Here is a 14,745-nt window from a genome sequence, read left to right as displayed (position 1 = left end):
CTGCAATTTGGCTGCTTTTTCCCTTCAGCTGTGCTTATACTATTCCTCAATTTTGCCAGACAAGATGGTAGTAACCTGAGGCAATTATGCTAAAATAACTTGTCAGCTACTCATTATTTTATTTTTAATATCTTAAGAAATTAAATGCTTGAGAAAGCAACAGACTAAGGAGTTGAATCCCTCCATTTACTCATAGGACAACTTCAGAAGAAATAGTGGCTGAGTCCGTGTATTGCCCCACAGCGTGTTGCACCAACACTGTTTAGTCTGAGAGTGACTTGGCCACCTTTTGCGTCTGAACCGTAGGACTCTGCCTAGGCCAGTGAAAGGGCTGAAGGAAGGTGTCTGTGGTTTCCTGGCGGAAATTCATCATCCTTTCTCATGGGACTTCACCCCCCTTGTGAAAGAGGGAAGAGACGAGAGGAGAAGAGAAGGGAAGGAAGGCAGCTTAGAGTGAGGCTGGAATAAATTGCCTGGTCTGAGGATTTTGGTAAAAAAACATGCTTTGTAAGCTTCTTGGTTCATGCTCCATGGTGGATATATTACCATGCACTGCCAGGAGAACAGATGAAGTGATAGCAGGTTCGGGGAGTCCCTCCTGATCCAGCTGAAGATGCCATTGGAAGATCCTCTGCAGTGGAGAATCCCGTCACCATCCTGACAGCAACTGACCACCCTGTTCGAGAGATCTGATTCCCCATGTAAGCATTACCCTATCTTGGGACCCTCAAGACCCTGTCCTGTGTTGGTGGAGAAAGGTGTTCTACTACTTTGGCCTTTGTTTCCCAAGTGCAAGGACAATAGGCGTAGTGGTGCTTTGTTCTAAGGGAGGTTCTTGGTCTTGCTAAGTGTATCACATCTCCTCCTTCCCTCCAGATTAGGGCTGGGAAGTTTCCTTCATGTTGAAGAGCAAAGGATACCTTTTACAGAGTATACTTTATAGCCTTAAAAGCACGATGCCTGTTCCACAGCATACTGCTTTCAGCTGTTCTTTTTTTGTCTCCAGGATTGCTTTGACTAGAAAAGTACCTTATTATTTTCACCAGACTTTGAAAATGTGCATTTCAGGTAATTTTCACAGGTTTCATTGACATTATTCTCAGTGTAGTATACTACACTGTACTTTCGCAAATGACATACTGCCATCAGTAATTAATATTATAATGTTATCAATTCTAAGTGAATGAATATTCCAACCTTTGAAGCTCTCTTTATAAAATAATAAGAGTGACAGCTAGTCTGCTGATTTAAACAAAAGATATGTTTCATGCCACATTATCTCTTGATAGATAACTGACCATTATACCTCCTTGTTCTCTTTCATGATTATTAGCAGCTTGGACATGTTTCTTGTAACATATCTCTATAAATAACTCCAGGCTAAGAAGTTTGTTTCTTTTATAAATTAAGCGATCCAAAAGAGACAGCTCATTTCTCCATAACTAGAATCTGTCCCCTCTAGGTGCAATTTATCCTTGCAGCAGCTAACCTTTAAGCATTATTTCTTTCGGAAACGTGTATTAATCATCTTTGCCAGTTTCCTTCTCAGTCTTTTTCTTCCCATAATCTTCTGTTGCAATCAGAACACCCACCAAGCTTACCTAATGTTTGTGCTGTTTTTTTAGGAAGAGGAAGGGTTATCGGCCACATTGCATTTTATTAAAACTTGACAGTTGAAACACCGATCGTCAGTAATTGCACACTGAAAACTCAAATTTAACCTTGCTTGTAGAGTAGTAGATGGCAGTTTTGTAGAGTTGATCTATATGGAAGATACAGATACACGTAGGTGATCACTGTGGGACCTACTCTTGGAGTAGGAGGGAAGAAGAGAGCTTCTTGGCAAGGATTCTTTCCAAGTCTCCATTATGCCAACTGTTAAGCTTCACCACTGATGAGAGTAAAAGAAATCTACATTTCAGACACGTTCCCTTCCATTCTCACCTACCTTTTCAAAGTGTATCAATAATTCCTTAGTTAAGTATGAGATGGATGGACTCTGAGAGGGAGGATTGGCTTAGCTGCCTTCCTCTACCTTGCCAAATTTATAAAGGCAACACGCTATGTAGAGATGGGAAACTCAGGGCAAGGGAGCAGGTATCCAGCCTGTGCAAAACTGCTGTCCTTGCTGAGCAAGCCTACCAGAGAGGAGTACCTGTGTAAGACAGATGCCTGGAACTCCCTTTACATCCAACAGTTAAGATGTGCCTTAGCGAATTTAGTACTGCCCTTGTAGCTATAACTCACGCTGACAGGACAGTTGCAGTTCATGTGCTCAGTGCAAGTTCTTTATGGACTGTTTTAAACAATACTGAGCTAGATTTTTGCTGGCTCATAATTTCTTTTCTATTGTTGAAGAAATTAAATCAAGTGGTTGTTTTGTGGCTTCAGACGGTATGAATGATTCACACACTCTATTTTTAATATGCCATCTCAATAAGTGGGAACTCTGCTTTCCTGTGTTAGAGCTATAAAACAATATTTTCTGTTGCTTTCATCGTTATGGGCATTATTGCGAAGAAAAGAGCTTGTGAAAATTCAAACAAGTGTCATTGTGAAAATGTTTTTCTTAGTGCTTCATGAATCATTTCATTAAATTTTATTCTCATGATATTGGTGATGAATGACAAAGAAGAGAAATTCCTGTGAAAAGTCTATGTTATAATTCAATGAGAAAGAAAATATTACAGTGCTGCATCTTGGCATCTACCCTTTGGCTTAGAAAACTTTTCTGAAATCTTAAGGGGGACCAGCAGGATTATGTGGATTGACTATAGTTAAGACTGCTTACTGACCATCTTATTTGTATGTAGCTTCCAAATTTAGATTTTTTTTTTAATAAAATATGTAGTGAGGCTTTTTAAATTTGACACTATTGACTTGAGGTATCTGCTTAGTTTGCAGAGTAGAATTATTTCTTCTGATGGTAATGAGCAGAGAAGTAAGCAGAAATAGAGCTCTGAGAGATTTTAAGAGGTCACAGTGTTAATGCTTCTGCTCCAGTCTGTCATCAGATATACCTTACCAAATATCAAATCAGTAATGGCTGAATCTGTCCATAAAAGCCTTCAATGTAGGAGATTCTACAACCTTTCTAAACTACATAATCACGTACTTACCTCTCTGTATGTACAGAAGGCTTTTCCTAATGTCTGTCCTGTACCTTTCTTGCTGCAATTCAAACCTTGTTATTTTTGTCTGTAGTAGAGATCTCATTATCCCCTTCTACTTTGCTGATGGGATATTTGAACACTGTTATCCTGCGTCTCCTCAATCTTCTTTTCACTAGGCTATAAAATGATGATACCTAATAATACTTCCTCTGACTTCATACTCTGTAATAGAGAATTTGTTCCGTGATTACACAAGCTACCAGCTCTGCAACCTGCAATGTCTCACAAAGTGATTTGTGTACCTCATCAATAGCATCAGTTGATGGATGTTAGGTTTAGTGTATAGTTCCCATTATGTTGTTTTTTCTCTTATGGCTTTTTCCTGCTGTTTTTTTTCCTGCTGACATTTCAACTGTATGAAGGGCACTTCTTCAGTCTCATATTTGTGGCATGAACTGTTTTCTCATTTCATTTTACTCATTGCTGCATATTCTGTACTGCTTAATCTAATGCTAGATGCTGTTCTCCTAAAATGACTTCTTAGACTTCATTATCTGAGATCAAGTATTTTCATTCCATCTTGGCTAAATTTGCACGCTGACAGGTTCCTTCCTTCTGCCATAACATACTGCATGTATGCTGCTTGTGGTCCATACTTCTTCCTATAATGAAATGGCTTTGATATTTTTTGTTTTATTCCTTTGCTCTCCTACTCCTCCTCTGACTTTTCTAAAGTGCCTAATTTTGTTATCCTTTTCCAAAGTGTAATTTTCTTTTAGAAATGTTTTCCTTGATAACAAAATCACCATGTTTTTCTTGTTCTGGATTAAATTATTATTGATGAGGTATCTCTCTCTCTCTCTCTTTTTTTTTTTTATATACATATATTTTATATATATTCCTCATATATATTCATTAAATCTAAAATTTATCATTGGTTCTTTACAACTATTTTGCTATAATGTTCTAAACAGTGTTTCACTTGCAGTTCTTAGGAAACCCAGATTATTTCAGTTTTGGAATCAAAATGTGAGCATTTGTATAGCAGACCAAATGCAGGCGGGCGGCCTTCTTTTTTCCAGTTGGCTGATGATAGAATAGACAATAGATCAGTATTTGAGAATAGCTCCCTATTTTTCTTTTGTCATGACAGTTGTTATGGTTTCTGACTGCCTGGAGAATGAAAGGTAGAAATGCCACTGTTTTGAAATGAATCCACTCTGAATTAGTATTATATTGCCATGTCTGTTTAAACAGACAGAATATTATTTGTGTACTGGTTTTGGAGGACCTGAAAATACTGTTTTTGTCTAATTTTTTTTTCTTCCCTGCCTCTAATAGAATAATCATTTTGGAAGAGATATTGGTATACTCTACCCAATGTGCAGATCCATACAATACCACCCGTCTTCAGGCTTTGAAAGGGTAATGGCACAGAAGTGCTTATAAATCTTGTGTTAATTTAAGAAATTTATCTTCTGCCTGCTAGATGGATATATTTTGGCATTTTAATTAACTGCTTGTTAGTTCTAGACTTATACATTGTTTTGTTTAGAGGTTTTAAACTAGATACGCCTATAGTGAGAACATATTAACTGGCATATTTTAGCAGTAAATAGATTCCAACGTTATGTTTTATGCATCACATATATCATTTTGCTTATGATTCAAAACACACAAGACATGTTTCCAGGGTTTCATGTACTGTAAATAAATGTAAAACAAGCTTCTTGCACAAAAGTGCTACAAAGCAATCAGCACCAGGAAGGCTAAGAAACTAAATGGTACTTGGAAGACGATAATTAATATTAATCTCTTGCTTGCCAGAACAAGTGATTAAAGTACTCCAACTCTTTTACTTGCAATGCAAATCCAGCTGAATGGCAACATTGTGTGATAAACACACTCCTGTAGCAGTTGCTGGTTGAATTTGAAATATCCGATGTAGCAGGAGAGGCAGAACGTCAAAGAGAGCGTCCACAGTTAAAGATTTTCAGCAGCTCTTTAAAAACTGTTAGTATTCTGCTTCCCTTCAGAGTAGGAGAGGAAAGGACCGAATTTTTCATTATTTTTTCATGAATTGGCTCAGACAAGTAAAAAATTGACCTTCACTGCTCTCTTGACCAGCAAATGTTTTTCCTATGCACAAAACTCCTGGTAAGTATGATTGAGCAGCTCTTCTAACGGCTACTGAGAACTATGTATGATCATGCCTTCCCCTGCTCTCAGTGTCTCTCTAAAATCCCGTTCCAACCTCGTCTTGTGTGACAAAAAGGTACTTCCCTCAAGTGACTGGTGCTCACTTGCTCCTTTGGGCAAGCTCCATTCTCCTTCCATCAGAGCTGGAAGGAAATCAGGACTCGCTCTGGTTTCTACCTGCTGAGGAGAGTTCGTTCCTGACTATTGAGATTGCCCCCAAAGTAGCTGAAACTCAGAATTTTTTCAGAGTTAGATAATCTACTTCCATATTTGAAGTCAAGATCGACACGTCAGCCTGGGCATTTTTAGTTAAAGGTTTTTTGAGAACCTTTTCCTTCCTCTGCACTTGAGCTTCTTATTTTGCCAGGTGATTTTCTCCTGGTTTCAAATTAGGAGTCATCTGAGACAAAGACAAAGATGGGATCACTTTGCCTGTTGTAATCCTAGTTCAAATCCTGCTCAAAGTATGGATGAACTTCTGGAATAGCTTTTTTTTTTTTTTTTAATTCTGAGTGGCATAAAAATAAAACTCATTTTAGTTAACTTCATTTTTTTAAACAGTATCAAATTTTTCATACTGACGAATAAGGTTGAATTATTTGTAATGAAACAAATATTTTATGTTAAGCAATACTAGGATATCATAACTATGCATACTCTGTGTCAATTTTTAAGTGTCAGCATTGCAACATATCTAACAAAATACCATTCATTTTGCTTCTGAGGTACCTCAGAAACTGTGTTCTAGAAACTTAATTTACTTGACAGTTTTTCAGATTTGTTAGTTATTCCAATTGCATCCTTAAATTTAGTTTCTGGCTGTAGGTCTTTAGATCTTCTCCTAGAGATTGTAGAATACTACCATTAGTTTTAGCTTTGACTGACAGTGAAGTACATGTCAATGAAATGCAGTGTCAGAACTATTCTAATATTGTCAATCTATCTGATACTTTAATTAGCTTAAAAGAAAACTTTTCCAGCAGAACCAAGAAGACAGGGCAAATGTCCTATATTTTTGAATTATCCATTTTACTCACAGAGCAATAATTTGTATGTAAAGGCTGGAATTATCAAAAGTAATCAACTTTGGCTTAAGTCTGCTGTTTCTGTGGTTGGTGTTAATGAACTGAGGGCATGTTTCTATGTCTTCTGTGCTGTTTCCAGAAGCCTTGCAGACTCAACTTGCTCTACTGGAAGCAGGTTAGGTTTTTCCATGGCATACATAGTCTCTGAAAATGACATTTTTTCAGACCTATTTTGACCCTTAGGGACATTTGTTCAACACATTATCACAAGTCTGTTCCAGGCAGCTCCACTGATACGCTTTCAAGCCTGTAGCAAAATCACTAGTCATAATTTTAAATGCACATGAAAAGAGCTTTTGAGTAGAAGGTATCAGCTGTAAAAAGATAATATTCCCTTTTTTATAATTTATGGTTTCAAGAGGAGCTGGGTGGTGTTGTGGTTGATTTGGACCCCAGCCTCGCAATGTGATGGCCCTTTGAGAATGTGCCTTTGCCCTTTGGCTAAGCTTTCTGTGTGTAACACTTAAATGGGCAAGTTCTCATGCCCACCTGTCCCAGATCGGGGGGGGGGGGGGGTTATCTTCAATGTTTTTGTTTACAATTATGTCTTTTTTGTTTTATGACAGCCAGGGGAGATGAAGGCTGCTGGAGTAAGGGCAAATTTGGGCAATTGCTCTTTCTGTGGAGGAGCAGCAGAGCAGGCACAGAAGTGGGCAGCTTCCGGGGCTGGCAGGGTATGGCAGGGAAGATGAGAGTGGCATAGCAAGTGCTTGGGAGCCTGCAGCCCCACGAGTTGGGGACCTGCTTTGGAGAGGAGCAGCGAGATGACAGCCAGGCCTCGGAAGTTACCGAACTTTTGAAGGGGACTGGACAAAATTTGCTGTAACTCAAAATATGATCATGTGGTTAAAACTAGATTTGGAAACAAACTCCTTCAAGGACCACACAGGCATGGGGAAAGTTGTTTTATAAAATCTTTGCTTTTTTGTTGTTTTTTTACAAGTTCCTTTGAATCGTCTTTATTAAAAAAAAGTATTATTGTAGTTTATGGTTTAATAAAAGTTGTATTTATTTATTTATAGTTATTTAGGCATCTTTATGGAGGTCACTAGGAAAAAGTGCAGACAAATGTACCTCAAACTTTGATTCATTAAGGGATCCATCATAAATCTTATATAAGAAGTGTGTGTGTGTGTGTGTATATACATATATATATATATATATGTACATATGTTTATAATCTTCTTATAGATTTGTTCAGGCATTCTAGGCAGATACATTTTCTGGATAATACATTACCTTTTCTTTTTTATAGACTTGTTTTTTTAAAAGAAATACTTATTAAGTTTGAATATATGAAAATGAATAACATCTTGCATATTCTTAATGGCTGGAGGGTTTCTATATGGAATACTTGCCCCATGGTGTTTTCCCATGATGTTTTCCACCTACATATGTGGTTTGGACTTTGTTGATTGCACTGTTCTGTGTGTTTTTTTCTGAGCCTCGTGGTGTATTCACACTGATAGGGATAACTGATTGATTTTTGTGATACAACACAAAGGAAAGTAGAAATGAGACAAAACAAAAAGAAAAGAGCAAGCAGTGTTATCTTTACATGTAAAGCTATGACAGCAGCTATGTCTGTCTATATTTATATATGTATATATATGGAAGTGCAACAAATAGTGATATAGCATCTGATGTATGGGTACATAATCCTGTTTAAATCAGTCTTTGTCTTGGAAACCTTACTTCTGCCATGATCGTATAACTGCATCTTCTCCATTTCATGGACATAGCTGCATTCACACTGAGGGCTTTTATTATCTCAGCTACTTTGAGTAGAGGAAAAGCAGATAGAATTGGTTTGTTTTTTTTTTTTCCTACTCTCAGAGAGTAATCCCTAAAAAACCTCATGTGACATTGCATGCATGGTCTCTGCAATTTTATGGCAAAAGAGAAGAGAGAAAAATAATCTGGAAGTTAACACTTCAATGTCAGAGTATTTGCAACAATCTTATTCCAGTCATGGAATAAGATTCCATGAAATGAAAACTCAGTACAGGTAAATCTGAGGTATAAAATGACCTCTTTGTTTTCAGTATGTGTTTCAGATATTTGATATCACAGAGCCTTTTCTTCTCAAAACTTCTTGGGTAACGTCAGTACATTTTTAGAGCACACTTAGATTTTAAAAGAGGATTCCCTTTAAAGCACCTCCCTGTTCTAAATATTTTTAGCAATCCTACTTGGCAGTAAACTTTACAGCAATATGAAAAGTTTAATTCTGGCTAGAGAGAATTCTTCCCTGGGAATTTATTTGGTGTAACATACTCATGATATTTGGACAAGAAAAACATGGATAGAGTTTAATTTACATATCCAAACTAAGACAGACTGAATTTGATATGATCATTTATTTTATTATTTAATAATATTCTCTTTTGGATTTTGCCAAGGCCTAAGATTAACTGACCATCTGTCTATGTTACAACAAAGCAATGTCTGCTGCTTATTATTGGCACTTAATTTTGTGGCAGAAATTCAGAAAATGTGGTCTGGTATTGTGATTTATTCAGTGACATTCACAGAAAACTAGCAAAACCAATCAGAGAACTAAAGGATACTTGAGCAGCAGAACAGTGTCATGAAAAATCATACCACTTGGCCAGATTTATTCTGAATAGCTCAAACTTTATTAGCTATTTCCAGCGGAAGATGTTGTGTCATTGTGCACTGTACTAGAATATTTATATATGTGAGTGATCTTGTGTATGCTCAGTGCACTAATAATATGAAAAATTTTATTCTCCTGCGTAAGTACTGTAGGCTTACATCCATTTTTACAATATGCTATAAAGAGAAGCTCCTCCATTTGTGTGCTTAGAAACAAAAGGACGACTGGAGATAATCCACTGTATTCTCTGTTTAATTTCCCAAAACGGACAAGTTCTTCAAGTTTTTCTAAGTTTCCCAGCAAGGTTTCCATGATGTGTACATGGGAAAATAGACCCATTGTAATGGAATAATCCATTTGAATTTTGCCACTATTGCAGTGTGTGACCACTTTTTTTAGATCTTCCTTCTGATTTTTCTCATTCCATTTTTTTGTGTGATTTAGTTAAGCTGCACATGTCCTTATCAGGGCAAACTTCATCCTAATTCTTGTTCATTTAAGATTATGATCTTATATTCAACAAAGTGCTTTGCAAAGCTGCTGCCAGTAACTGGTCCTTCTCTTGTCCTTTACATATTAGCATTGCAAGAGTGTTTACAAGTAATATTTATGTACCAGAGGTGTATCATACTGGCCCACGAGAATTGCTGGTATACACTAGAAATTGGGATTTCTTTATTCTCCCATTGTATTTTCAGATCCATTAGCTGCCTTGCTGTTGTTACCCCGTTAGTTTTTGTATACGAATGATGAATACCAGTGGTTTTCATATACTGTTTAGTGTTGAGTTAAGAAAAATAAAATGATTTTAGGAACATTATAATAACAAAAATGGTGACTGCACTGTGTAGATTAAAAAAGTTGTTTAGCTTACTGTATCTTGCAAATAGTGTTTTCGAAAATCATCCTTTAAAGGATTCTTATTTTTCCAATAAGTTCATCTGTTAACTATATTGTTCATTGTTTTAATTTCAAGAGATACACTGTTAAGTTGCCAGGTATTTATTGTTGGGGAACAAGTAATGTATATTTTTCTTTAAAGCTTTACTCTTGTCAGTGAGGGTTATCATCCTTCTCTAGGCTGTAGCGGCTGTCTATCTGGTTCTGTCCTATGCTTCGAAGTCGAGCCTGTGGTCTCATTTTATTTTCTTTTTTGATCACAGCTCTCAAGTGGTGGATTCCGCCCCCCCCCCAGTATGCATACAAGTTGTCCACACAGAGTAAGGGTGGAGCGGCTGCTGTTGTAACCCTGCTGTCGTTTTTCTCAGTTGCTTAGTTGTGCTTGCCGGGGGCAGGACGGCAGGTTTTGGGGAGCGGTGAGCTGCAGCGCTGGTGCCGTGGGCTTGTGCTCCTCGCACCAGTGGCCAGGGGCTCTGAACCGCGCTGGGGCTGCTCCGGTGAGGGCCTGAGAGTCTTCCTCTCTTGTGGCTTTAGATACCTTGACTGATATGTCCACAGACTGAAAAAAAGAGGGTTTTTTTTCAGTTTCCTTTTGGGGCTGTATGAAGACAATTTAACAAGGCTGGAGGCACTGGGAATTTTCTAAGGCAGAGTGTTGTAGCTCTGTATGTATAGAAACGCATCTTCAGATACTTATGCCTCTAGATTGAAAGTTATCCTGAAGAAAGGCAAAGGAAAAGAAGGTCAAAGAGGGCATCTCTCTCCTATCTCTTCCCCTCATCTCTCATAGTCTCATTGAGAATAAGGAGTGATCACTGAGAGTTTTGGGGTTTTTTCCTCCTTTCTTTTCACTGAAACCAAAATGTTTTATGAATATACGGCAGTTTGGGAAGATTTTTGTCCAAAAAAGTGTGACTTAACATAAATAGTCAAGAGGTGTCGCGGTCCGCGGGAGTGACGGGAATGAATCATACGCATTCACAGAATGCAGGTTCAATTCCATCTTTATTCAGCAATTTGCCTATTTTATAAGTACAAGCATTCGGCGCTCTGGCCCTTGATTTGTGGTTCATACAGATTATGTCACAGGTAGCCAATCATTGCACCGATCACGCACGCAGCGGTCATGCCTTGTACCTTGCTGCTTGTTTAGCAAAGCTGTCTAGCCCTTAACCTTGGTTCCCACTGGCTTCTGCTAGTTTATCTGTACTTTCTCAGGATGTATCATTCCCAGCTGCACCAGTGTCCTTGGTAAACTACTTCAAAGCACATAGCAGCAGCTACAGTCTGAGGCCTAAGGCTTCAGCAAATTTAGCTACTTATGCTAAGCAAGTTGTGCTAAGCAACTAATCCTAAACAGTGTAGTTCCACAATCTATATTTCATATAGATTGTTGTTCTGAAGTACCGCAAGGGCCCCAACACCTCCCCCTCTTCTTTCAAATAATAGATCAACCATTTTCTGTACCCGAGCTAGGATACATTGTAGGATACAAGGCCCACAAATCAATAGGAACATACCCACGATACCTATGGTAATCAGTTGTTTTAATCCTGCTGCCAACCAGGGCCCGATCCCCAGCCCACGAAGCCACCCGTCAATCCCAAGGCCATTCTCCTGCTTCAGCTTATATAGCCCATTCTGAATGTTTCGTATACGCGCGTGGATTGATTGTGAATGGTTGGTAAGATTGAGACAACACATCCCCTCAAATTCGTCACACCCATGTCCATGAGCTAAGAGCAAGAAATCTATAGCGGCCCTATTTTGTAACACAGCGTGGTTTATGCTCAGTGCATCCTGAGACATCTCATCTAGTACTCGTGATGTAATAGTTAACTCATTTTTGGTCCAACAAGCCAATTGCTCCGCCAATTTCATCGCCTTAAGCCCAGCGGCTCCCGGCAGTAGCGTAGCAGTCGCCAGCTGCCGGAAGCCTGACCAAAATACGGGATCGCCAATGTCCTTGCACTCTAGCTCATGCACACTCCTTCTGCCCCGCCCGCGCTTCATCAAGACCAAGTTCTGCAGTTGGGTGAGATTGGGGTGGAACAGACTCAATCTCCCCAGGTAGCACGGGCCTCCACGCAGGATGCGTGGCACGCCGTTCCAGGCTCTATCCCCACATATCAGAAATATACCAGGCGGCAGCGCTTTCGCTGTTATGTGGCTTGTTGCGTTGCAGTTCGTATACACCTGGCCATGCACGTCACCGCTGCTTAAGGCGGAATTCAAGGTTACCCATTTTGATGACCGCTCAGTGAGCATCCCCACAGGGGGAAGGAAGCTGACATACCCGCCCGTATCTTTTTCTGAGGCGCTGGCGGCCATACAGCCGAAGAGATCCAACTCCTCAGGGTCTGAATTTAGGGTTTTGTTTAAGGCCAGGATAATACGACACTGCCACCTTCCATCACGTTGCCACTTATTTAACTCTGGGGCCATTCTGGTCTTATCGACGGCTGTGAAATTCAAGGTTATCTTGTTGCCAACATATGCCTTGAATTCCTCTGCCCTCCAGGTGGGGACACCGATTAAACATGTCCTAAAAGGGTCACCCACCTTGCCCGTAGACAGACAGAACGATGTCTGGCCGGTCCTGTTTGCGATCGTAAGCCACACATTCTTCCTTGGAGTATGAAATGGGGGTAATGCCGCGCTCATGCTGCTCAAACTAATTATGCTGCCTATAAGTGTGACTAGGACCGCTCTTCCACCAACCCCCCCAACACTCTTTTGTTCGTGCCCAGTCATTGCAGCACACTCACAATCACAATCCCGTTCGTTCCGGGTGAGGCTGGTGCTTTGTTTTCGTCCTCTGTCAAGAGCTTCCAGTTCCTGCCGCGGGTCTTCAAGCGCAGGTAGTAGCTGACTCACGGGCTGTTTCCAGTGGGCAGTTGTCCGCAGGTCCAGCGTTACTCTTCTTCAACCACGGTCGAACCCACTTCGCGGGTATCCACTCCGTACCAGAACCTGCAATGACACAAGCATACCCTCGGCCCCAAGTGAGTAATTCCACAGGCCCCTGCCATGAATGTGTTTGTGGTACCCATCGGGACACGAGCGTCTTAATAGGTCTCGTAGTCTGTGCATGGCGTGCCCCCGGGCTGATCAACTCCCCTTGGTCTATTTCAATGAGGTTGCGCCAATTTAACACATAACAGCTTTTTGCTACGATGTCATGGACGGGGAGAGGTACCTCCCCCTCCTTTTTCAAAATAGCAAAAAGGCGTTTTAAATCCTGATGTCGGCGCTCCACTATGGCCTGGCCAGTGGAATTATAGGGGACCCCCGTGGAATGTGTAATGCCCCAACCTCGCATAAACTCAGCGCACGCGGCGCTCGTATAGGCAGGTCCATTGTCGGTTTTTATCTGAGCCGGCTTCCCCAGCGCGGCAAAGGCCTGCAGCCAATGCAGGCGGCAGGCAGTGAAGCGTGTGGAGGTTGCGGCAGTGGCCCAGGTCATTTTACTGAATGTATCGACTGATACATGGACAAAGCGCAGTCGCCCAAAGGCAGGGACTTCTGTGACATCGGTCTGCCATAGCTGGCGAGGTTCTAGCCCGCGTGGGTTTGTCCCTGTGTCCTGCAGCGGGGGAATGTGTGCACAATCAGGGCATGCGGCCACTATGGCCCTGCTTTCTGCCCGGGATAAGTTGAACTCCTTTTGCAGAGATCTAGCTGACTGGTGGAAAAATGCATGGGATCGTTGCGCCAGCTGTAGCTTAGTTTTTTCTTCACCAGCGGCCGAGACTTGGGCATCTATGCGCTGGTTGCCCTCCGCCAATATTCCCGGCAGCCCCGAATGGCTACGGACGTGTGTGCACCAGAACGGCTGAATGCGAGAATTTAAATCCTGCTTGTATCAACAACGCCTGAATCTTGGGGTTAGCGGTCTGCCCAATAAGAGCAGAGTGTAGTCGTTGTAACACACCCGCCACATATAGTGAATCAACTATAAGATTAAGAGGTTCTTCTGCAAAGTCCTTCAATGCAAGTACAGCTGCCATGAGTTCTAAAATTTGCACGGAGTGCTCGGGGGCACCTTGCATGATCTTTCGAGCCCACTCTCCTCGTACATTCACGTATTCGTATCCGTACTTCTTTTCTTTACCGCTGGCGTCCGTAAAAACGGACTTCGCGTTGTGGATGGGGCCATCTGCCATTACCTTCCTTTCTTCAAGCATCAATTGCGTGTGCAGCAGTGGGTGCTTTGGATAATGATTGTCGAGGGGAACCCCACACGTCGCCAGGGCGAATGAAATGCTCTGTTGGGCCCATTCGGATACGAGATCCAAAGAAACCAGGGGCAGAACGATGCGTGAGGGCTCCTTCCCTGATATGATGCGGACGCGCTGTCTTGTTTTTAGTAACAGTTCTCCCACAGCATCTTTCCTGGGCATAATCACCGTGCGTGGCCGGACTGGCGAAAACACCCACTCCAGGATCGTGAGCTGATTTGTCTCGTTTGTTTGACCAATTATGCCAACCACCTCCTGTTGTTTATTGTAGCACACTATGTCAATGGGTTTCATGGGGTCATAGTGATAGGCTTGTACATTTCCAAGCTTCCTCTCGATGTTAGCCATGACTTCCTGCACTGGAGGAGACAATGTTCTTGCTTCTCCGGGGTTCTTGCTATTCTTAAGTAAATTCACCAGCGGTTGAATTTCCTCATTGGTAATGCCGCAGTAAGTACGGATCCACTGAATGTCCCCAAGAAGTTTCTGTACATCGTTCACTGTTGCGATCTTCCACGTGATCGAGGTTTTCATTGGATAGACTCGGGTCTCGGTTATGACCATACCAAGATAGTTCCACGGTGCGT

Source organism: Apteryx mantelli, chromosome 9, assembly GCF_036417845.1.
Source record: "Apteryx mantelli isolate bAptMan1 chromosome 9, bAptMan1.hap1, whole genome shotgun sequence".
Lineage (NCBI taxonomy): Eukaryota > Metazoa > Chordata > Aves > Apterygiformes > Apterygidae > Apteryx > Apteryx mantelli.
The sequence above is the reverse complement of the archived record's forward strand: the minus strand, read 5'-3'. Positions refer to the sequence as shown.